Source organism: Lygodium microphyllum, unplaced genomic scaffold (genome assembly GCF_053477565.2).
Source record: "Lygodium microphyllum isolate KBCC unplaced genomic scaffold, Lygodium_microphyllum_v1.1.10 scaffold_42, whole genome shotgun sequence".
In the NCBI taxonomy this organism is placed as follows: Eukaryota; Viridiplantae; Streptophyta; class Polypodiopsida; order Schizaeales; family Lygodiaceae; genus Lygodium; species Lygodium microphyllum.
The window spans coordinates 634,668-659,795 of NW_028229525.1; the positions used below are offsets into that span (position 1 = coordinate 634,668).

Here is a 25,128-nt window from a genome sequence, read left to right on the forward strand (position 1 = left end):
ATGGAGGAAAGCAAGCAGGTCCGAAGATTTGCCTTTGACTTTAGGATTTTCCTCTCCGCTGCAAAGAAAACCATTCAAGAAACGACAATCCAAAGATTTCTCCGAAAAATCAAATACCTCGTGAAAGTTATCCCTTTCCTACGGATTACCCATGAAGGAAAAGATATAAAAGCTAAAAACGATGAAAGGAAAACATATTAATCTCTTGCCCTTTCTAGAAAGAAGATCGGATGTTATTTTGGTCTGCATTCTCTTCCGCGAGCACATCTCCCAGGCCAGATAGTTAATAAATCATAAACATATTTATGTCAATTTTTAAATAGTTAGTATCCCTAGTTCTACAGTATTTTGCGGTGATCTTATATTCGTTAGAGAAGCTTCTTAAGATCTTATCTAATAAAACATAGCCTGATATAGAAATAAAAAGGAACGGATTAGAAAATCAATGGAATAACTGAAACGGAGAAAACGATCTTTTCTAAGACCTCTCCTTTATCCTTCTATGCGTAGAGATTCTTGCTATTGTCTTTTCCGTCATAAAGGTTATTGGATATCTGAAAAGCATTCCCTTATCCGCCATGAAAACAAAACAACCTTTATTTTTACTTATCACTATTTAGATTATTACTATCCACATTATTTAGAGATTGGGCATGAAGGACTTTATGCCATGATATTTATTGAACCTTATTATAATGATATTGAATTGCCCTATAGAAATAGTATAAAAAGACATTGTCTTCTTTAGAACGGCATAAAATGTATGGTCTACATAAGCTACATAAATCACTAGTAAAGTCTTTAAATCGTAGACCCCCATTGTTTCCTTCATATATGTCTTTGTCATCCATGTTATGCATATAATATCCATACATTATGGATAATTTACTCAAATCGCTGGCAAGGCGGCTATTCACTTCAAATGCCGCCGGCGAGACACTTCTTTATAGTGTTTTTTATTTGAGAATTCGAGTTCCTGAGTTATAGAATGTTTATGAATATACGAGCAAAAGTAACAAAATAGTAACAAATGAACTACTTTAATCCAATAGATGTGCATTTCTTAAATGAGATGCAATTTTTCAAGATCGGGTCCAATTAGCTATTCGATTTTTATAATGAAATTCTCCTGCATAATTTCTATATGTATCTTTTATCGGTTTGATCAAGTCATTTGTTGTTAGAAACGACTGTGGAGTCGGAATCCTGCCCCTAAAAAATTTACTTAATAAAGGATCATATATCTTAGATATGCTCGTTCTTTCCGCATCCTCTTCGTCCCTCAATCCAATTTTTTGTTCAATCGCTTCCGAAAGTATGGAGTTCAGCTCCATAAGTTTGATCCGATCCTTCAGCTCATTCTGTAAATTTTCCCTTTTCTTCGCTTGATCTAAAATCCAATTCTGATATGAATAAAGCTCTAACGGTAGAACATCAAAATTCTTTAATGATTCTTCTAATTGTCTTCTAAAAATTGACGCACTAGATAGTGACGTGAAATACAATCGTGGTTTACCATCGACCAAACAGTTATCAAAAAAATAAGTTGATTGTCTTTTTTTAACAATGCGTTGATCACTCCTTCGGCTTTTCTTTCTGTATCGCAGAGCCCGATTTGTTCTATTTGGATCAAAAAAAGATGCCGGCCACTTGGGTTACAAAGCCAATGCACAGGGGATGGTAAATCGAGGCAGCTCCTGTCGTAGCTAATTAGTTCATTTTGAAACTTTCTCGTCAAGAAAGATACGGGGGCCCTACCGAGGCAAAGCAACAGTTTGATAAAGAAGATAATACTAAAAGTTTTATGAATGATACGTTTAGTCAGCGGATACGGTATCGTTGAATTTCTCTCTACTTGAAGCACCAATAGATTAGCGTTATAGCCGAATAAGACATGACCAATTAACCAACCCAGAAAACTGCTTGTTAGAAACAATGGATTATTGCTATATCGAAATAGAAAGAGGTGAAGCAATCTCGCCAAATAACGCGGGATTTGGTAACAAAATTGGATTCAATATTTGAAATAAAAAACTAGTTAAGAATATAACAACTATTTTGAAATTGCGAATTGATCTTATAGGTCGTAAAACTTGATAATCCGGTAGATTTTTTGTTTCAAACCAGTAGAAAAACATGCATGGTATTACTGCAATGCGATATGAGGCTTCAATATCGCTAGATACAAAGGGGAGTAAAGTATGGCTGAAAATAGAAGTAATTGACCAATCATTGATCCGATCAATGCAGTGATTCCACCGATGCTCCCTTCTATAAAAAAGGATCTTACACATAAAATCTGCGAAGGACTCATGGGTAGTGTCGATAATAGGCCATGGTAAAATCCAAGGATTAACAAGGAACTAGCGTTTCCAATCCAAACAAATGATGTCATTCCAAAAAAGCAAGATCCTAATTTGATCTTATTGTTTTTAATAATATCCGATTCTCCCTCCTATATTATTTGATGAATAACGATTGATTATACACTATTTACTACCAGAAAGTCCTTTTTTATTATATCCTCATTCTGGAATTAATAGTCAATAGATAGATAGATTCATTTACTAATTTATAAATTCAAAAAATCGAATTGGACAAATAAAACAAATAAGTTACGTCGCGTGAGTCAATATGTTCTTCGTAATGTCTAGAAGGTAGTATACGTATAGTTTGTATGCCTCTGCATAGCATGTTTGACATTCATACTATGCATGGGCTCAATGGAAATGTTTAGTAAAAAATCGTAACGTTTACTATAGAAAAGATAGATTGAAACTCATTGTTAATTTTTTGTTGTTTTATTGCTATTTTTATTACTAATTAGAAACTAGTTTTTTTTATTTACCAGTGAAAAATTCTTTAATGATTTGTTTTTTGTCTCAGCAAGACGTTCTGCTTTAAAGTTCCCAATTTGAAATTACGTTTTAAAGGACGAGTTACAAGCTCGAGCACATCTTTTGCATTGGTAAACCCGTGAATTTGGGCGTGAACTCAACGGACCATTTTGTATCAATTCCTCTTGCTTCTAAAGGATTTGCGTGGGCCATTCCAGTAATGGCTAGATCGGGTTCCAATTCGTGCATACGCTGAATTTGATTATAATTGTCTGGTTTCTCTACAATTCGTGGCATTGGAACATTCATTGTTTCGCAAGTGTTTCTCAAAAAAAGTAGTTCAGCAGCCTGATATCTCTTATCCATATATGGGATACCTATTTCGTAAACAATCATTCCACATCGAATCAAGAATCTCGCTATTGAGATTTCCAACGAATTTTCTCCCATAAAAAAAACAGATTTTCCCTTATTTCAAGATGATTTTTTAGGCTATCCCAAATTTTAGCCTCTCTTTCTTGCAAACCGCAAGGTTCTATACCAAATGCAGAACAAATTTTTTCTATCCACGCCCGCCGTCGGGGCCAATCGGAAAAGGTGCTCCAATTAACCGGCATTTTTTACGCCTCATTAGAGTCGTTGCCGTACGACTCAAGAATGGATTTACGCCGCAGACGTAAACTCCTTCACCTAGTGAAGGAAGTTCAGTGTATCTTTGAGAGGGTAACCAACCCGATACATCAATGGATTGTCGCTTCAATTCCAAATGAAATTGAGAAGCTACATTAGAGGGTAAGGAGCCAAAAAGGACTAAGTAATTATTATCCGATTCTCGTATTTTTGAGTTGGATAAATTACTTTTCAATTCATTGGGTTCGAGTCCATTGACGGTATCAACTACATCTTCCCTACATTGAGGTTTGGACATATTACGTTTTGGACACCGATGCGCCGTTAGGCCAGTACAGTATCTTCCCCCTGGGTAAAGGCATAATCCAATCCATTGGCCCGTGCCACTACAATTGGGACCTTAAGATCGTTTTCTAGCCTAGGTGCTATACCTTCTAGATCCATTTTTATGATTTCTGTTGTACATGTGCCAATCCAGATTATAACACTGGGTTTTCTATCTCTTTTTATTCGAATACATATTTTTTTTAACTCCTCTTGATCATTCAATTGAGCTGAAGTATCTCCTTCTTCCAATTCTGCCATTGCGTAACGAGGTTCCGCAAAAATCATAACTCCGAGAGCATTTTGTAGAAAATAACCACAAGTTTTTGTACCTACCACTAAAAAGAAGCTATCTTCAATCTTTTGATACAACCAGGCTACGCAACTGATGGGGCAGAAAGTGTGATAATTACCAGTTTCACACTCGAAATTAGTAACGTTGATAGTTTGCATAAAGAAATTTCCTCTAAAAAAGTAAATGCATGGAGTTACTGTAAGGTACTTGGTTGTAGAATCAAATGATCATAGAATCTGTTGAAATTTTTTGTTGAATGTCTGAATCACTCTTTCTTTTTCCATTATTCTGATTGAAATAAAAATCAGACAGTAAGCTAAATAATTCTCTGTCTGGAATTTCTTTCGGTACAACTCCTTCTGGTTGAGACAATATCTGATCTGCTATACTCAAATAGAAATCACAAACGTAATTAAGAGTAGGTTGAGATTCAGCCATTTCAAACAATGTTTTTCCTTTCACCCGAGATACCCGGATATCCCCGATTAGAGGTAGTACCTCCAATACGGGCATGGGACAAGCTTCAACGTATTTATCAATAAGATCTCTTTCAGATGTTCGATTTCCAACTAAACCTGCTAATCGCAGAGGGTGCGTATGCGCCTTTTCTCTAACGGATGCAGCTATACGATTTGCTGCAAAAAGCGCATCGAAACCATTATCTGTGATTATGATACAATAGTCAGCATAGTTTAATGGGGCTGCAAAACCACCACAGACTACATCTCCCAGTACGTCAAATAAAATAATATCGTATTCATAAAAGGCATTTAATTCTTTTAATAGCTTTACTGTTTCTCCGACTACGTATCCCCCGCAGCCGGCTCCCGCCGGCGGTCCACCAGCTTCTACGCAATCTACTCCACCATAACCTTTATAAGTAACATCCTCCGGCCATACATCTTCGTAATGATAATCTCTTGATTGTAAAGTATCTATAATTGTAGGTATTAAAAATCCAGTAAGTGTAAAAGTACTATCGTGTTTAGGATCACATCCAATTTGTAATACTCGTTTTCCCCGCCTGGCCAAGGCTATTGATATGTTGCAACTAGTTGTTGATTTTCCTATTCCGCCTTTACCATAAATTGCTATTTTCGTTCCACAAAGCTCCAAATTCTTATTGATTATTGCGACTGCTCCTTGATCTCCCAAAGACCAACTAAAACATTAGAAACGTGTATGAAATAAATTTTAATAATTAATTTTTTTTGATTTTTCGATTCAGACTCTTTTGAATATATGGTCAATTCTTGCTTGTTGCTTGTTTATTCATCAAAATTATACCTTAATATTTTGATCAAATCAATAAATTGGGTCCGAAAAGAGCAAAAAGGGCTTAGTTTTGCTCGATACTTATAACGAATCCATGTTGACTCATTACAATTGCACGTTTCTTTTAGAGTATGGGAGTTTTGCACCTCCCAATTCGAGAAAAGCCGTCCGGTATTCGTGAAGGAATTTGATTCAAATTCAAAGGCACTCCAATTATCAATCAAAGGTTACTGGTTCGATTCTAAAAAACCTAACGGATAGTCATGATAAATAGAATGAATTTTGTTAGTTCCTTTTTATCTATTTCTTTTTGTCAGAGAATTTGAATCTTTAACAAACTGAAACTTCGTTTGTCTCCATTCTATTATATGCTATGATTGTTGTATATACCGAATCTGATGAGAGAAAGAGAGTGAAACGAGTGGTACTTGCAGCATCATCTTTACTCTGATCTTCAAACATTTGATTTTCAGTTGCAATACGTTTACGGAAAAGGAGCCCCTACGTCTCGATATCGAGGACCTCGCTTGAAAATAGTACGTCGTCTAAAGGATTTACCTGAGCTTACGAGCAAGACGTCAAACCCAAATAAAACACGGATTGATGGTGACCCGTCTGTTTCGAGAAAAACATCTCAATTTTGCATACGATTAGAAGCGTTGCAGAGATTACGTTTCAACTACGGATCAACAGAACGCCAATTACTTAGATATATACGAATTGCTAGGAAAGCCGAGGGTTCAACGGGTCAGGTATCATTACAATTGCTTGAAATGCGCTTGGATAATATCGTTTTTCGATTGGGTATGGCCCCCACTATCCCCGCAGCCAGACAATTGGTTAATCATAGACACATTCTAGTAAATAATTGTATAGTGGATATACCAAGCTATCGTTGCAAACTTAAAGATATTATTGCTTTGAAAGGTTTACTAACCCCTTCTGGGACACTCAAATCTATTGGTACCGAATCCTCCAAGAGGAATGAAATACCGGATCATTTGACTCTTTTTCCAACAGAAGGCGATGAAACAAAAGGATCGGTGAATGGGATCGTGAATCGAGAATCTATCCAATTGAATATCAATGAGTTGCTAGTTGTCGAGTATTATTCTCGCAAAGCTTAAAAAAAAAAGTCTTTAAATTTCAAAAACTTTTTGTGTGTTTTTTCTTTTACTAGATCTACTATTTTAATTTTCACGACGTGAAAGTGTCATAAGTGCAAATTGAAATGTTAAATCGAATTGGAAAGAGTGTCAACTCAGCAGAACGAACGGATTTCAACAAGAGCTTTACACTTTTTTAGAAAATTCATTGATGTTGTTTTAATAGTAAAGGACTCCTTTTTAAAAATTGGTCGACGTAGCTCCTCTCGTAGTTTCAGCTTGGACTATATAAAATCCCAAGCTGGATCTTCGGGAATCCATAATTTGTTTAAATACTGTAAAAGAGGGGGAATCCAAAGACTGAAAAGAAAGGAAAGGGAGGGATTCGAACCCTCGGTAGACGGGAGTCTACATAGCATTTCCAATGCTACACCTTAAACCACTCGGTCACCTTTCCCGTCATGCAGAAACATGCACATAGTGTAGCGATTCAAATAGCAGTGTGACAACAGAATCCAATACTTCTTGTTTGAGGAGGCAAAACAGGGGCACGAAATTTCATCACAGGTAGGCATTTCCCAATTGTTATTGCTATTGAGAAGTGGAACCAAAATAAGCCATTGAAACACGGGAAATATCTCGGTTCCAAAAAGAAAAGTTTTGACGCCAAAGACTTTTTCAAAAAGGTAATTCTTAAAAAAACTTTGGATATTTTCTTCCCGTAGGTAAAGACCTACGAATCTAGTACGAAATTCATGGCTTCGTACCTTCGATGATAAATTTCCGTTTTATGCAACGTCCAGAATACTGTTTTTCTATTGTACCCAGAATAATTCAGAAGGGTCTCTTCATCTTGAAAGTGTAGCAAATGATGTGATAGAAAGAGAAAAATCTAGAAATATACAGATTTATTATTTAGATTTTTTATCCATAACAAGATTTCTTCTTGCAAAATGCCCGCTGGTTTAATGATCCAGTAATAAGCGTAACAAAGAACAATATCTATGAAAGAATTAAATTAATTATGCCTAGATCTCAAAGAAACGATAATTCTATTGATAAAACTTTCACAATTCTAGCAGACATCTTATTGCAAATTTTACCAACGAGTAAAAGAGAAAGAGAAGCTTCTATTTATTATAGGGATGGTGCGATTCGAAATAGAACTTAATCATCTTCCTTTTGTACCAAATTGATAAGATTACAATCTTAATAGATCCGCTTCTGGTGAAGGTGTGTTGGTTGATAAACAAGTCCTTCCGTCGTGTATCCACGATTGGTGCAACCCCCACTGCTCCCGCTCCAATCTATGGTAGATCGTAGTATTAAGCAAAGGTTAGACCCATGAAAGTATCCGCGATGCGCAAATCTGTAGGTAAGCATAAAGGATAAACATCACGTGCAGGAACTGACAACACAAAGTCTCCGTTACTATTTGAAATACATATCAAACTTTTGTGAAATGGATCCATCATAATTAGGGCAGCAAAAACCCATCCCGTTTGTATCTCGGATACCCCTGAAATCATCGGAGACTGTCGGGGTAGCTAATCCCCGCAACACACGAAGCGTCGAAAACGAAGAAATTGTCATAAAGTTTCTTAAAGGCATTATGGTACCTATTGCACGGGTATGATCTTATTGACAAGAAGGATGGCTAGAGATCGGTATTCTTGGAGACACTAGCCCCTGCTTCTGAAATAGACTGAAGGTAGACTTGGTTCCAAACACTGTTCCCTGGTTGTATATCAAAAGCAGGAGGAGCCGTATGAGATGAAAATCCCAAGTACGGTTTCGTAACGGAGCTCATTACATTACGTAGGCGACCGTAACGGATGTCAGCCCAATCTGAAGGAGAATATGCTGAAGCATTATAAAGCTATTACAGAGCGATGCGTTTAGAGACTGATCCTTATGATCGAAGTTACATACTTTATAATGCTGCTTGCCAGTTCATTTTTATCTGTGATGAAGTGGTCAAAAAACTAGTAAAGAAAATAAATAGATAAATAAGGCATAAATCCAGCTGGAATGCCAAGGATTGTTAGGTTTGCTTTTTTAGATGTGAAAAAATGGGTTTTTGATTGAATTTTATAAAGAAAAGGTTTGCTTCTTTTTCTTTTACCGGAGGTATGGCTGAGTGGCTTAAGGCATTGGTTTGCTAAATCAACATACAATAAGATTGTATCATGGGTTCAAATCCCGTTTCCTCCAAACAAATGCAAAACACAAGCAGTGCGACAGTAACATGACAAAAGAAACCCATACACTGCAGAAAATGCATCGTAGCCTGCCAAGGGAAATTTAGCTGGTAAGGGAGCGCTAGTTTTTGTCCATGTTGCTCATTGACTTTAAAAAGCTACGCTAACTCAAAGAAATGCTACTTTCAGAATAGAAATAATTTTCAGAGAAGCTACAGATCTTTCAAAGAATATTTGCTGAAAAAATAAAAGCTTTAGATGTTTGGTCGCGTATTTTTTTGTCAGTATGTGGGCCGCATGATTATTTCTTAATTTCCGGTTGCCATCAGATGTAGTAAGGAGTTTATGAAATTGATGATTACTTAGCAAAGGATCCAGTAGATTGATCAAAATTGCCTCAGATAAATAAACCGGTAAAAAGAAAGCAACTTTAAGCAATAAGGCAAACTAACTAAAAAGAATCACCTTTACATACATGCAGATGTCAAACCTTTTCAAAATGCGCACACCTAGGCCATTTGACAAATGTAAATCTTCGGCCAAGATACGGAATCATTAGAGACATCCCAGATTAGGCTTTCTGCAGCACCGAAACGCCTAAGATCTTGTAAAAATACATTAGATGAATCGTATCATTTATTCCTTAAAAACAAAATTCTCCACCAGTACGTTAGCCAGAAACAAGGTAAACATAACAAGAAAAGCCATTGGCTTGAATAGCTCAATTGACGGTGCAGAGTTTGACAGTATAAAAGAAGTTGGTTCCGCCACGAAAAATTGTCAATTCACCTCAAACGATTGCCACAGATCCTTCATCAACTGCCTGTGAAGTGCTATCTGTTGGCCTATTAAACTTTTTTGTTGCCCGGCACGGTCATTTTAGTTTCGATTTTATTGTAAAAGCTAAGTCATTATATTAGCGTTGACAGCAAGCACTTTTGAGAATCTCGAAAACCGCCAATATCATAATTTTGTAAAATGATGCGCTATTGCAATGATTAAAAATACGTAAGAAATTCATGGCTTAGCCAGTCAATGTCTTCTTAAAGATTCTGTGAAGACCACGATTTGTCAACATTATGATGTTTCATTTATAGAGCCAAAGCATACCATTTATCGTAATTTGTTGTCGCCGTTTCATAGCCTAATTTTGGCTCAGAGGGTCAGAGCGGAAAGTGGTCGAGTGACAGAAGCTTTTGATTTTATCCAATTTGCTAGATTCTAAGAGATAAATTTAGACCATACCTTTTTTGACGCCGAAGCAAGCTCTGTGTGAAAAAGAAAAAAACGAGATCCAATAAAAACAATAGCGCTTGACCTTTCATGCAATTAATAAATTCCACAGCAATAGTTCCGCGGATTCAAAAAGTTATCACTGAAATGACAGGCCCAATCGCAGATTCCACAACTGCCACCGTTGACACTAATAAAACAAATAATTAACCCATCATATCATCTAAATAAACGGAAAATACTAGGAAGTTTAGATCGACAGCCAGTAACATTAACTCGATTGACATTAACATAATGATGATATTTCTTCCATTTAAAAAAATTCCCCGGATACCTAAAGGGAAAAAAATCATAGAAAGTGTTAAATATTTGACCAGATCCATAGATCAAACTATCTCTTCATCCAAAAAGCAAAAATACAACGGCATAGCAAAGACTTACTTAGGCTCTGCGGTCTGTTTCTGATGTTTATAACCGTTCGTTCATTAAAGAGAGGTTGCTTTTAAGCATCCTAACGGCCCTGCTTTTGATTCAGCTTCTGCCTCAACATCTTTTGATTTAGCAAAAGGAGGATTATGTTGAACCTGTTCATCAATAGTGCAATCAAAAGGGTGTTGAACCTTCTGTTCATCTCCTTTTGAATCAAAAGTCTCAATTTCAGGCGCACCTTCTGTTCTAGCGCTTTAAACATTGCCAAGGAGATCCTTCCACCCACACCAATGGGCGTCGAAACGGATTTTGGAACCTATTTACATTTTCTATGAAAGGAACGGTCAACGAGCCCGCCGGTACGGACGCCATTAAGAGGACCCCCAATAATTTATTGGGAACTGTACGAAGTATTTGAAAGACAGGGAAAAAGTACCATTCGGGTAATATTTCCAATGGAGTCGCAAAAGGATTTGCTGGTTCACCAATCATTGATGGTTCCGGAACCGCAAGACCCACAGTACATGCAAACGTCCCTAAAATGACTACTGGAAAAATATATAATGGGTCGAGTCCATTTATTAGCTTTTTCTAGTGCAGAAAACTTGTAATTCCTTACTATCTGGCATAATTGTCTTGTTTCATCCTGAATATGAAGTTAGTTGCAACAGGTTGCTGGAGGCAGCAAAAATAGTACAGGTTGCCAGGCTAAAGGATTGGTTCATTTTTTTTTTCAAGCCAATAAACTTATTTTTAGTGAAACTATTCATAATTCTGCGACTGGAGAGCAACCAACAAAGAAAGATGGAGATCCGGCATTATGGCGCGTGATCCTCCTAACCCTAGATAAAAGGTGGAAAGCGAGGATAAAGTGCTTTAGTTAAGTGTCATTGCTTATGACGTTATTGCTGTAGCCTCAAGGAGGTTTGGCCATTGCTTCAACCTTCCCGAATTCCTGCAGATTCGGGTCGTTTTCCGCCACCGGAACGTCTTGAAATAATTCCCATATGGTGCGGGAGACTCAATTGATCTAGACTCAGAAGCTGGGATTTGACCCTTTCCATCGATCGGTTGGGCCAAAGCATTTACTGGCTTAAAGGCCTAAGAAAGAATTACTAACTGGTATTTGCGCAATTTTTCCCGTTGCTTTTACGGAACCCCCTTCCTGTATGGTCGAACCATCGCCCATCAGTACTTAGCCAACATTATCAGATTCTAAATTCAAAGCGATGCCTACTGTACCATCTTCAGATTCTACCAATTCTCCAGCCATTACTTTGTTCGAACCATGAATGCGGGCTATTCCATCTCCCACTTAAGGTACAGTGCCAGTATTAACAATTTCCATTTCTGGGGATCGGATGGGTCAAAAACAGCTAATTCGTATAAAGCCATTGAACCCGCAATACTGGCCGGAAACGGCGAGCAGACAGTCTTTGATTCATAGCAGTGCAGCTCTTGACGTACGGGGCTTTCCCTTACTTTGTTTCCGGAGTACAGTAGCTAAAGAGTGCAGTATTTGACTATTTATTAGGCATTTCCTTCGACCGGAAAAGTGGCCATTGGTTCACGATACGAATACTGTTCTAGGGATGTCGCTAATAGTTTCTGCTAGACAGAAGTACTGTTTTGAACGGGCTGGCTCAGCAGCAACTCCTGGTACTGTAGCCGTGGGAACGACGGTTCGGTACTCGTTGCTGTGACTGAGCCTAGGGGTTGTCTTTCATAACAATAGCAAGTTCGTAACTGATAGGTGCAAATAGGGTTGTGTTTATACAAGTTCGACAAAAAAGGAAAAGCAATGAATCCTTTGGTTTCCGGTAGATGGAAGATCTGCATGAGCGATACAAGAATTCTTGTATAATAACAATCGATTAATAAGAACCTATTCTTTTGGCCAATCCAAACTCTTTTAAGGAATAGCTTTTCCTATCCTATGAAAAAATATTTTGTACTCCGAACCGGATGAAATTGCATTATCCAGATAAGTCGCAACCACGCGTTGTCTATGTAAAGCAAATAGAATTGCATTACTACATACAATTTTTTCTCTTCTATAAGTACTGATTAATAACGCTTCATGAGCAAGAAAGAATAAATCTCGTTTACTATAACCCGTAGTTCCAAACCCGGTTCCTTTAAGAAAAGATGGATCAGCCTGTATGTTAAATCCTTTGACACATGATAGAATCGACAATTCTTTCTGACGCTGAAAACTATTAGGTTTACGAAGATTTATCAATTGGTTTAACCGATTTGGGGCTATCAAAGCTGGATCTATCTTTGCAGGTATGTGAGTCGAAGCCATGACAAGATTGTTACAAATGCGAGAATCCCTGTTCTCATTATGAATATTCCTCAATACTAGGCAAAGTAAAAATCTGGGATCAGCTTCTAATTTGTGATACGAACCATGAACACTCAATTCATGAATATCTTGAATCCATATTGTACAGGGAGACATCTCCTTTGCTATTCCAAAAATAGAATTGACTCGACGTACGCTTTCTTTTGAGATAAAAAATCCACGTACATTCTTCTTAAAATAGGATCGATTGTATAGCAATTTTCTTATCGGTAGTTTCACCAACGGGAAGTGGGAATTGGATGCTTAAAATTACGTGAATTGTTGACTGTATCATAAAGTCCTTTATGTCCACGTCCCAATCTGCCCCCTGGCGGAAGATGTGACTCCAGGATCTCCTTTATGCTATGTCCAATCCCAAAGTTTGTTCTGTACATGTGTCCAGCTATGATAAACACAACAGCAATAGCTAGGTGGTGATGAGCAATATCGGTCAGCCATAGACTCTGAGTCTGTGGATGAAATCCTCCCAGAAACGTTAGAATAGCGGTTCCTGCTCCTTGAGCACCATTAAATAAATGATCGTTGGAATCTGGATTCTGTGCGTAAATACTCCACTGACCTGAAAAGAATGGTCCTAACCCTTGGGGATGCGGAGATGCAGTGAGTAAATTCGCCCATCTTACGTGTCCGCCTCTGGATTCGGGAATAGCTACATGAATTAAGTGTCCCGCCCAAGCCAAGGAGCTTACACCGAAAAGCCCCGATAAATGATGATTGAGGCGAGACTCAGCATTTTTGAACCAGGAAAGGTTTGGTTTCCATTTAGGTTGTAAGTGCAATCGACCCGCTGATAGAAACAAAGCGGAAACGGCTAGTAAGAAAATAGCTCCGTTATAAAGATCTTGATTGTCGCGTAAACCGATAGTATACCACCACTGGTATACGCCAGAATAAGCGATATTTACCGGACCCGTGGCTCCTCCTCGGGTATAAGCTTCTACAGCTGGTTGACCGAAGTGTGGATCCCAAATAGCATGAGCAATTGGTCTTACATGTAATGGGTCTTGCACCCACGCTTCAAAATTACCCTGCCAAGCCACGTGGAATAAATTTCCTGAGGTCCAAAGAAAAATTATAGCTAACTGACCAAAATGAGAAGCAAATATTTTTTGGTAGAGTCTTTCCTCGGTAATATCATCGTGACTCTCGAAGTCATGCGCAGTGGCTATACCGAACCAGATACGACGAGTAGTTGGGTCTTGGGACAGACCCTGGCTGAACTTTGGAAATCTTGATGCCATAGTGTTTCTCGAATCCTCCTAGCCATTATCCCACTGCAATGATTCTCGCTAGGAAGAATGCCCATGTTGTAGCAATTCCACCCAGGAGGTAATGAGCCACCCCTACAGCGCGTCCTTGTACAATACTCAAGGCCCTAGGCTGTGTGACAGGAGCGACCCTCAATTTGTTATGGGCCCAAACAATTGATTCAATGAGTTCTTGCCAGTATCCACGACCGCTGAATAGAAACATTAAGCTAAAGGCCCAAACAAAATGGGCTCCTAAAAATAATAGACCATATGCTGAGAGAGAAGAACCGTATGATTGAATAACTTGGGAAGCTTGTGCCCATAGGAAATCGCGCAACCATCCATTAATTGTTGTCGAACTCTGGGCGAAGTTTCCCCCGGTTATATGGTTAACTACTCCCTGCTCACTTACATTACCCCAAACATCAGATTGCATTTTCCAACTAAAGTGGAATATCACAACAGAAATGGAGTTATACATCCAGAATAATCCCAGGAAAACATGATCCCATGCGGACACCTGGCAGGTACCTCCCCTACCCGGTCCATCACAGGGAAAGCGGAAACCAAGATTTGCTTTATCGGGTATTAGGCGGGAACTTCGGGCAAACAAAACACCCTTCAATAGAATTAATACAGTAACGTGAATAGTAAATGCATGGATGTGGTGCACCAAAAAATCTGCTGTACCCAATGGAATGGGTGATAGAGCAACTTTACCACCCACCGCTACCAGTTCGCCACCACCCCAAGTTAGGCTGGTACCCTCAGTAGCATTAGGTGCGGTTGAACCAGGAGCAGAAGCATGAGTGTTTTGTATCCATTGGGCAAATATGGGTTGTAACTGAATAGCAGTATCGGAGAACATATCTTGGGGACGACCCAAGGCGCTCATTGTATCGTTATGAATATACAGACCAAAACTGTGAAAACCCAGGAATATGCATACCCAGTTGAGGTGTGAGATTATAGCGTCACGGTGCCGAATGACACGATCTAATAAATTATTATATTGACTAGTCGAATCATAGTCCCTTACCAAGCAAATGGCTGCGTGTGCGGCTGCACCGACTATTAAGAAACCACCTATCCACATGTGATGCGTAAACAGGGATAATTGCGTGGCATAATCAGTAGCTAGGTATGGATAAGGGGGCATGGCATACATATGATGAGCCACTATAATCGTTAGGGATCCCAGCATGGCGAGATTGATCGCTAATTGGGCGTGCCACGAGGTAGTCAAAATTTTGTAAAGACCTTTGTTACCTTCACCAGTAAAAGGACCCTTGTGGGCTTCAAGAATTTCTTTCGTTGCGTGTCCGATACCCCAATTGGTTCTATACATGTGACCAGCTACCAGGAAAAGAACAGCAATGGCTAGGTGGTGATGCGCCGTATCAGTCAACCATAATCCCCCCGTGACTGGATTTAATCCTCCCCGAAAAGTTAGAAAATCTGAGTATTCTGACCAGTCGAGTGCAAAAAAGGGAGTCAATCCCTTTGCAAAACTGGGATATATTTGAGCCATAAGATCACGATTAAGAATAAGTTCGTGAGGAAGAGGTATCTCTTTGGGATCAACTCCTGCATCTAAAAGTTGGTTGATGGCTAAAGAAACTACTTAAGACTGTTTTAGTAGCACTATTTTGACAAGAAATACAGATACGAGGACTGACTATAGATAAAGACTTATAAGTTTTCTTGGGTTTGGCTATTAAATTAGAACACAAAAGAAAGACAACTAGACAACATAACTTTAATAACATATGAATACTGGGAATGCTTAATCCAAAACTCAACGTTCTATTCCTGCCATGCCAATCATAAACAATTATTCTTCCAAAACTTAACATTCTATTATAGACAATTAGACAACATAACTTTAATAACATATGAATACTGGAGATGCTTAATCCTAAACTTAACATTCTATTCTTACCATGCCTATCATAAAGAATTTTTCTTATTTCTAAGAAAGTTGGGCGTTGCCTAAGCAACTAAAAAAAGAAAACTTTTGGTTCATAATAAAGTGATTATAATTATTATACGAGAGGTCATCCCGTTTGCATATCTATTATCTCGGATAGCACAAGAGCTCCTACAGTAACTGCTATGGCTAAGCGGCCTTGTTTACATATCTATTACCTCGGATAATACGAGAGCTTTACAGTGTAACACTGCGTTGCGGGTTTATTTACATATCTATTACCTCGGATAGTGCGAGTGTTCTACAGTATAATACTGCTATGGCTAAACGGCCTTGTTTGCGTACCTGCTTTCCTCGGTAGCTACAGGGCTATTTCTACCTTTTTCTTCGTGGATTGAAACAAATCTGAGACGTTAGGAAATGAGCAAAAGATTCAAATATCAAATTAAAAATATTCAGAAAATAAAATATCGAAAAATAAAATTGAAATTGAAAATTGAAATAAAATATCAAATATTGAAAAAAAAAAAAAAAAAAAAAAAAAAAATAATAAATAAATAATAAATAAATAAAAGATATCAAATAATAAATATTGAAATATTAAATTTAAATTTAAATTGAAATTAAATTTAAAAATTGAAAAAAAAAAATTCAAATTAAAATTGAAAAAAAAAAAAAAAAAACAACAAAAACAACAACAAAATCGATTACACAAAACAACTTCCAAAATTGAGCCTACAAAAGAATCTGATAAGCCAATGATTTTTTTCCATCCTTCATGATTCGATCAACCAGCATGTTTACCAATCGATTCCGATAAATCGGATCCGATTCCATGGTTCTCTTTTTGTTCGCTACGACGCTCCAATGTAACATGAGTTTGCAGATGTGTCTTTCGTCTCCTATCCCAATTGTCTTTTACTTAAGACTTTATTTTGGCTTTTTGACTCCATATTGTAGGGTGGATCTTCCGGCTAGTTGGAGATCTCCCTCCAAACTGCACGTACGGCTTTCGTCGGATGCAGCTTTCCATATGATTGAATAGAACAGATCAAAGTAATTTTGAAGTACCTCAAAAAATCATATTTACTCGTTAGGCATCGAGTATCCGTTTCCTCTTCCTTCTCCTAGGACTATCTACTCATCATTTCTCTAGGAATAGAGAAAGATCAAAGTCTAGAAATAGAAAAGAGAAAATCTTGCATTTCATTCATCTGACTCAAAATGTCCGTGGGTTTCTCGATTTGATTACCAAATGCTGACAAAATCTTCGGGGAATCTCCGTAATGGTAGTCTGAACCCGTTCCAAAAGAGAAAAGACATTTGAAGATCTTCGCGGTGGGAGTCCAGGTGAGACTCAACCTACTAAAGAGTAAGACCTTGGACACCAAATGGTTTCACACAAATAGATGGATAATAATCCGTTTTTGCCATAGCAGGCTTCAGACCCCTGTCAATACTTTTATTCTTGGGTCAATTATACATTTAACACATTAAAATAACCAATACAAAATCATTATAATAATAAAAATTACAATCATACCTAAAACTATCAAAATCGCAGTGTAGCCAAAGAAACATGAATGGCAGCCCTTGAGACAACAATCATGGTTCTCTACGCATTATTTATTACAGATAGAACTTATAGGAAACTGGAGTGGAGGGATCGGACCTCCTCTTAATGTTAGTTCGTACCATTTCATACAAAAAAACTACAAACAATAAAGGTAAAATAAAGTCAATTATCCACCCAAAAGGATAAAAAATCCCACATACCATTTACAGTCACAAATAAAATTAGTCCAGATAACATAACAAAAGCGTAATGGTAGTAGGGTTGAGATATCATCGCCCTTCGAACTGGACATGAAGGTTCCCTTTCATCCGGCTTTCCGCAGCGCTTTGTAAATAATTTTTATCACTGCTTCTCCCAATATTTGCCCTGTATTATACGGCGGTTTACGGGAGATCCCAGAGCCTTAAAGACACTAATTGTTATTATGTATGGCTCTTGCCGAAATCGTCATTTTCCCGTGCTCTGACCATTTTGCTTTCCAGACTTCTGATCGGCCACAGCAATGTAGCTATATATCTTCAAGAGAGGGCAGAGAGCTGCCATTTCCCCCGCTTTAGCGAAACTTGACATGCCCTAGCCTTGGTCAGATATGCTCACCATGCCTCTATCCATTTTGACATGCCTCGTGGATAGAAGAACCCCTATGTCAGAACTCATTAATATAGCTTATGGTCAGCACTGTGCTGACTCCAGTCTTCACACCCCTAGGCCGTCCAAAGGACTCGTGAAGTCAGATCTATTGTTTACTCACTATGGAACTTGAGGCTAACGAGTTATAACGTGTTCTTCGCGCAACAAATCCACTTTAAAGTTCACTTATTTGCTTGGCTAGTTTCCGGAACGTATACGAAATCCCATGGGGACCTAGTACTTCGATAGCACCCCTGTCTAATGCTTTAAATGAGATTTCGTATCCAAAACACAAAAACGATCCTACAATGAAATCATTAAATATTTTATCAAAAAACCGGCGTCTGTTTAAAAAGCGATAAAGTCCATTACCAAAAGTACTAATTCTAACAAAAAAGGGAAATGTATTCACAGGAATATTTACATGATATGCCATAAAAGCCCCTAAAGCACTGAACAGAATAGGGATTAGTTTGATAGTGGTTAAAGTGGCAAACTCAGATTCGGCAAGAATCTCATTTCGGGGCAGTATTAAAGGGGAATTAGCCCAAAAATCAGGTAGGGGTCAAAACGTAAACCCATGCCAAGCTTACCGAAGTGCCCTTCGAACCGTGTCAAATAGTCGTCAACTATTGCGCAGCTCACGCACCCTGCTTGCTCCATGAAAATCCTCTGCTTTTGAAACTTAGACGCAATTGTATCATTAAAACCTCGCTTCCCTTCCGAATGTCCATATAGCATTTCATACGCAATGAGGCCTGCTCTTGGTCCGGATCCCTGAAATCTAATAACGTCCTAAAGGCTCACTTATGAAGCTAATAACTACTGCGCACAGAAGCTATTGTTAATAGGTCTTTAGCCTCTTATGCAAAGCGTAGCCAAGTAAGACATGAAGATTTCAAAAGGCTATATTAAGATATCTTGCAATATTTTCTAGGATTAGCTGCTTAATTAGCCTTTATTATTATTTTGGTGCAGTGTTCAGTTTTTGACGGCTAGCCATTTGGCTCTTTTCGTTGAAAAGAGACCCCATGTCGACACCCAATTAAGACTGGCTTCTCTAGCCGACATTAGCCTATGGCCGCTATGAGACACATAGGCTATTTATTGCTAAGAGCAGACGCCGTTTGATCAGAAAAGAAGGGGCTCTTAAATGGAAAAGAAGCAAAGCGTCATACTTTCTTTTTTATCCGCTTTTTGCTTGCAATGAAGTAAAGAAGCGCTTGCTTGCTGTGTTCTGCACTTTTTTTAGCTTATCAGGCCTTTAAGCTTTTGCCCCATCTTCGCACTTCGCTGGCTTATTTGCGGAGCGAAGTGTTTTTGGCCGTTGTCTTATTAGTTTTTTTTGGGTTTCAGTTTCAAATTAAATAGCATATAAAATTCATTTTTGTTTCCAATGCCAATCGAAGCTTATGACCCCATTCTTAGCCTTATAGCCTTCAACTTAAGGCCTAAATATTATTAATGAACCTGTGCACTCATGATCTGAAACATAAAAAGCATCACTGCCCTTATTAGCTTGTGCATTAAGTTTGGGAGCATCCTGATAACCATTTCTTATGGCAATCTGTTTTGACTCCTTTAGCAGTCAATAAGGCAGTGATTCTTTTTTTCTGTTCAAATATATACCGTAAAATAGGCCAACATTACGTGCATTTATAACTTGTGATAAAGACGCTGCAATTCTGTTATCACAGTTTGTTATCGATCTGAACCCGCTATAGGCTATTAGCCATATTTCTATAAGAGGCCTTAAGGTATTTTTTCATGATTTTTGCTAACGACGACATACTTTAATCTGGTTATATTTTTAGTCCTGGCTACTTTATATTGGCTTTTTCTCTGCTTTATTGAAACTGGACATATCATCAAAGGTTTCTTATGAGACCTGATACCGTCTCGCAGATGTATAGATCCCTTTCCCGTTAGTCAGCGTTTTGTAAGATGAATACGAGGTAACAGGTACTATGGATCCTCCGACTCCCAATCATTGGGTTGCCCTCCCCTATTAAGTCTCGCCGTTGTCACCTATAGATCATAATGTTTTACAATAGCTACCCTTGAGGTCTCCCTTCGCTAGACGGATAATCTGTCCCTATGCTAAGGCGAAGTCGGGGTCACTTTATGCCTGGCCTGTCCTCTAGGCAGCAGAGTAAGGCAAAGGATATGAAAATGTACGTTTGCACGCTTCCTTGGTATTTTCCTTTAATTAATTGCGGGGGTTGGTAGTTTGGTATGGAAAATAGATATATTTTGTCCCATCTTGTTTCACATTAAGAAGCTTGCAAGGCTTGTCAGGGCAGGCTCTTATCCTTAAATAGGGCTAGCAAATATCCTTTGAGCCTCGCTTTTGTGACATGCTAGGTTTCTCGTCTTTGTTTCCAAGTAATCAAGTAAGTCTTATGCCTCGCATGTGAATTGCGGTTTCACAATCAGTATTCCTATAGGTGAGCCTATGGCCGCCCTACCTAAACCAATCATCATATCGCTTCCTGAGCCGCCCCATTGCTGCCGGAAAGGCTCGGCTTCAAAACCGTACATGCAGCTTACGCCTCATACGGCTTCTCTTAGATTAAATAAATTTTATATCTATATAAGCTAAAATATCAAAAATTGCGTGTATTTAGCATAGCCGTGCTTATATAGGAGTTAAAGTTGATATCTTCTTTTTATTTCTAAACAATTTCAAATAAATGTATTAAAAGGTATATATATAGTGAAATATAGATCCGGATTGTTTAAAGAATTCCTATCCGAAATAAGGCTAAGCCAGCTGCCTTTGCTTATAAAGTCTTTTTTTCTTTGCTTGTAGTTCTATTGATCTGAAAAAAAAATAAGCTCTATGCTTGGTAAAGCTCCTGTTCCATCTTTAGCTAGCCATTTGACAAGTTAACTGGGTTAGACGCTCATGCAAGCCGGGTTATTGTTTAGAAATTATGGAATTTCCACCGTGCCTTTCTGATTTGGCACTTAAGGAAATACTTGCTGAGCCTGATCCTTTCAAATGCAACCTTACATTGAATGCTGTCAGTAAATTTATGTCCGGAGCTCCCATATGGCAAAGTTTATGGTCTAGTCTTTGAAACGTGCTGTCACATTAGAAGTGTTTGCTTATTATTTTATTAGCTGTCGCTTAATAAATTAAGTTTTTTCCATTCCATTAAATTTTCTTCAAAAATAACAACGCAAAGTAACCTTCTTGTTTGCTTGCTTGAGGTCCATCCGGACACGATGGACCATATATGAAAATCTTAGCCAACTTTGTATTTCCTTAGGAGTCCAATTCCGTAATCCGACCAGATTTTGGCATTTTTATTGAGTAAGGATGCCTAGATCTGTTCTGTGACCCTCTTGATCTATGAAGTACAACGTGGTGGTTGCTAAATCTTATTTGTGTCAAAACTGTCTGTTTGAAATCGACTTGCTTACAGTGACTACTTTCTTAAGCTGTCTCCACTCTGTCGGCCAGCAGCTATGAAGGGATTACATTATAGATGAAGTGCCTATTTCATTGGTTTCCATCAAAGATTCCATTTCTTGGCCATAATATCGTCTATTCTAATTAAACTTAAAAACTACCGCAAAATAAGTAGGCGGATAAAAACAAAATCCGCTAAAATACGACAACGTGCCTTATACTAGAGCGAGAAAATGAGTTGTGGAGGCAAAATCGATGGAAAATAATCAAAATTAGTTCCGTTTGACATGGCCTGAGCCTATAAGTTGTCCTTTTTGCCAACTGAAATTTACTTTGTAAACTTTACAATGGGCAAAGAAACCTTTTCCTATTACCTAAATAACTTTCCTCATATATAGTATGTAACCGGGAACTCTTTATTGCCCAATCAGACCTTTGCCTGAGCAATTCTGTGCATAAAATTCAACTGTCCAGTGGTTAGCGATATGAATGAAGATCGAAGAAGCCAAGCAAAATGATTGCTTCGTCTGCCTTGCTATCCATACCGGCACAAATGGATGTTATAGCTTTGCCATTTGAATGTGGGATTTAAGGTATTTTTTCTTTCGTCACCGAGCGTGACTTGTTCTGATACAGTCTTACCTTTCTATTTTATATGAATCGTCTAGATTAAAGGGTATGCTAGGGGCGTCAATTTTTCATCAAAGTTTACAATCATGTTGCTCGGTCATAAGCCAGAGAATGAAAATATCGTTTAGATATTCTCCGTGCAAAACTTACTTATTCTCTATGCCTCCCTTCATTAATCACTAAAATCCTAAGTCTCCAGGTAAGCATATTATATCAGGGCTCTGCTTATTGAAAAATCCTGCTTCCATAGGGCTTATAGCTTGGCAGCCTACCGTAAAGGAACCCTATTAGGATATTCCAGTTCCGAGTATATTGGATAATTTTAGTGGCCCGTAGGCGCAGAATGTGCTTTATGGGGTGGTCATCTGGACATCGTCTTTTTATGCAGTGGCCATTTTTTTGTCCATGGCCTATTGGATGTTTGATGCAAGGCCAATAATTGATTGACACGGCTTGTACCCCTTTAACCTGCTCTTCGCTCACCGGGCCTGTCCCTCAGTGTGGTTAATACTGGATACTTTTGGGCAGCAAAGCTTACATCTGTTCACTTATGAAGGTTCACCAGGGCCTCTTTTCCTCCCCCTTTTTCGCTTGTCTGTAACTCAGAAACTGCCAGACCTCCTACAAAGGGAAAAGAGTCAATTGAACATCTCAGCCATTGGCGGGAATTTCACCCGCATCCAATCTTCAGTCATTGTTCACTTTACTCAGATCATGTTGAATGAGCAATAGCCGCTTTGTCACAAAATTGACTTATAAGCTAACAGTTCGCACCTTGGCCAAGTATCCTACGAAAATACTTCCAAAAGCAAGAAAAATTAAAGGGATGGCCATAAAAATAGGTGCGTCATGGCATCGTAAGATGTTTCGCTTAAATGAATTGGTCGGTGCTAAAAATGTCAAAAAAAAGAGACGAGAAGAATAATGAGGAGTAAAGAAAACAGAAACACTTCCTAACCAAAAGGCAAAATTGCCACTAATGGTATAATCGCGAAGGATGGGCTCTTTCGAGCTTCCCCCCCTCAAAGAACCGCACATGCAAGTTCCCTCGCATACGGCTCAAGTGGCGAATGTGCTTGGGCGATGAAAGGAAGATTCTCTATTCGTTTTCGTCCTGACTCCTTCGAGAGGATCGTGGTTTCAATTACTTCTATTTTTGTGTAGTTGATATAATCGGCCCGTTTCGCTACCTAAGATTCGAGTCAGCACACTGGCTAGTCAGCAAATTATCGCCTATCCCACCTGAAGGCAAGCCGATAGCTTTTCGTATCGTCTTCCGCCCATTGAACGCTATCTAATCTCACGACCAAACCTCCCGCTTGCCTGAGGAGAGCCCATTGGGGTTGCCTTGTTGACACGTTAGCTTTGTAAAGAATCCTGTGCTATACTCCAATGATCCTTTGCAGGGCACGCAACCAAACTTTATATCCTAAATCACATCCCTACAGAGGCCTACCTTGTTAAAGCTCGTAGACTTGAGGCCACTTTATAAAAGCGTCATCGCACAGTTCACTATGGTTGATCCGTCTTGCTAATCCGTTAGGATCCCATGCGATATCATATACTTATCGCATCGTTTTCCGCGCTTCATACTCTCCTTACAGAAAAGCATAGTGTAATAGCAGTCTATTGTTAAAGACGATATAGCTAGTCCCTTTTAAGTCAAATAAAGAAAGACTATACATGTCCATCAAGTCGCACTTTTTTGGTGTAGGCAGGCTCTAAAATTGCATCTTTAGAATAAAATCCAGTTAAAAAAAGGAATCCAATCAAAAATAAACTCCCTATAAGCATCATAGCATACGTAAAAGGTAATAAAATGGCAAGCCCTCCCATCCTACGCATATCTTACTCATCTGACATGGCATGAATGACTGAACCTGCGCTCAGGAAAAGTAATGCTTTAAAAAAAGCGTAATTCATCAAATGAGATACGCTAACTGAATAATTAAAAATGCCGCAGGCAAAGATCATATAGCCCAATTGACTACAAGTTGAATAAGCTACGACCCTCTTTAAATCGTTTTGCAATATTCCAGTGATTGCCGCAAAAAATAACGTCATAGCCCCCATAAAAGTAATAACGATCGAAGCCTCAGGTAGATATTCAAATAAAAAAAAACACCTCGCCATCATAAAAACGCCAGCTGTTACCATAGTAGCTGCATGAATTAAAGCGGATACTGGAGTAGGACCCTCCATTGCGTCAGGTAACCAAGTATGTAATCCCATTTAAGCAGATTTTCCAATAGCGCCGATAAAAAATAGGATACAAATCACGGTTATAGCATGAAATCTCATATTACAGACAATAAAATAGTGATTAAGTTCAGAAAAAACACTAGCACAAGCAAAAATAGTACAAAAATCTACAATTTAAAACAAAGTAAAACAACCGATAATGCCAAGAGCTAATCCAAAATCACCTACTCGATTAACAAGCATAGCTTTGATAGCTGCTTTATTAGCTTAGAGTCATGTGAACCAAAAATTAATCAATGAGTGTAAAGCAAGGCCTACTCCCTCCCATCCTAAAAACAATTAAATAAAATTGTCTCCGGTAACCAACATTAACATAAAAAAGGTAAAAATAAATAAATAACACATGAATCAAGGGCTATACGGGTCCTCAAACATATATGAAATGGAATAGACATGAACCAAGCTACTAACAAATGTCACTACAACTAACATAACTACAGTTAGATTGTCAAACACCGAGTCAAAAGTTACCTCATTGGGCCTTTTCCATCGTAAATTTCATTTATTGCCCATATCACAATGTGACCATTTACCCAAATGACATAATCAAGTGCTCTCCAAACCGTATGAGATAGTCGCCTATCATACGGCTCACCAACTTAAGATTACGGATAATAAAAAAGGTAACTATCGTATGTCTAAACAAAAAAATCTTAACCACCAAAATGCTAGCCCGGAAACACTTAAGTATACGGCATCTGCCATTAAGCCCCTTCTCTCTCACCGGTCCAAGC

General features: G+C 38.4%; 1 non-coding gene across 1 annotated transcript; it reads right to left on the reverse strand.

The window, feature by feature from the left end:
* Positions 1-6,837: 6,837 nt before the first annotated feature.
* TRNAS-GGA (transfer RNA serine (anticodon GGA)) lies at positions 6,838-6,924 on the reverse strand. Its single transcript has one exon. It is a non-coding gene; the product is annotated as a tRNA-Ser (tRNA).
* Between the last annotated feature and the right edge of the window lie 18,204 nt (positions 6,925-25,128).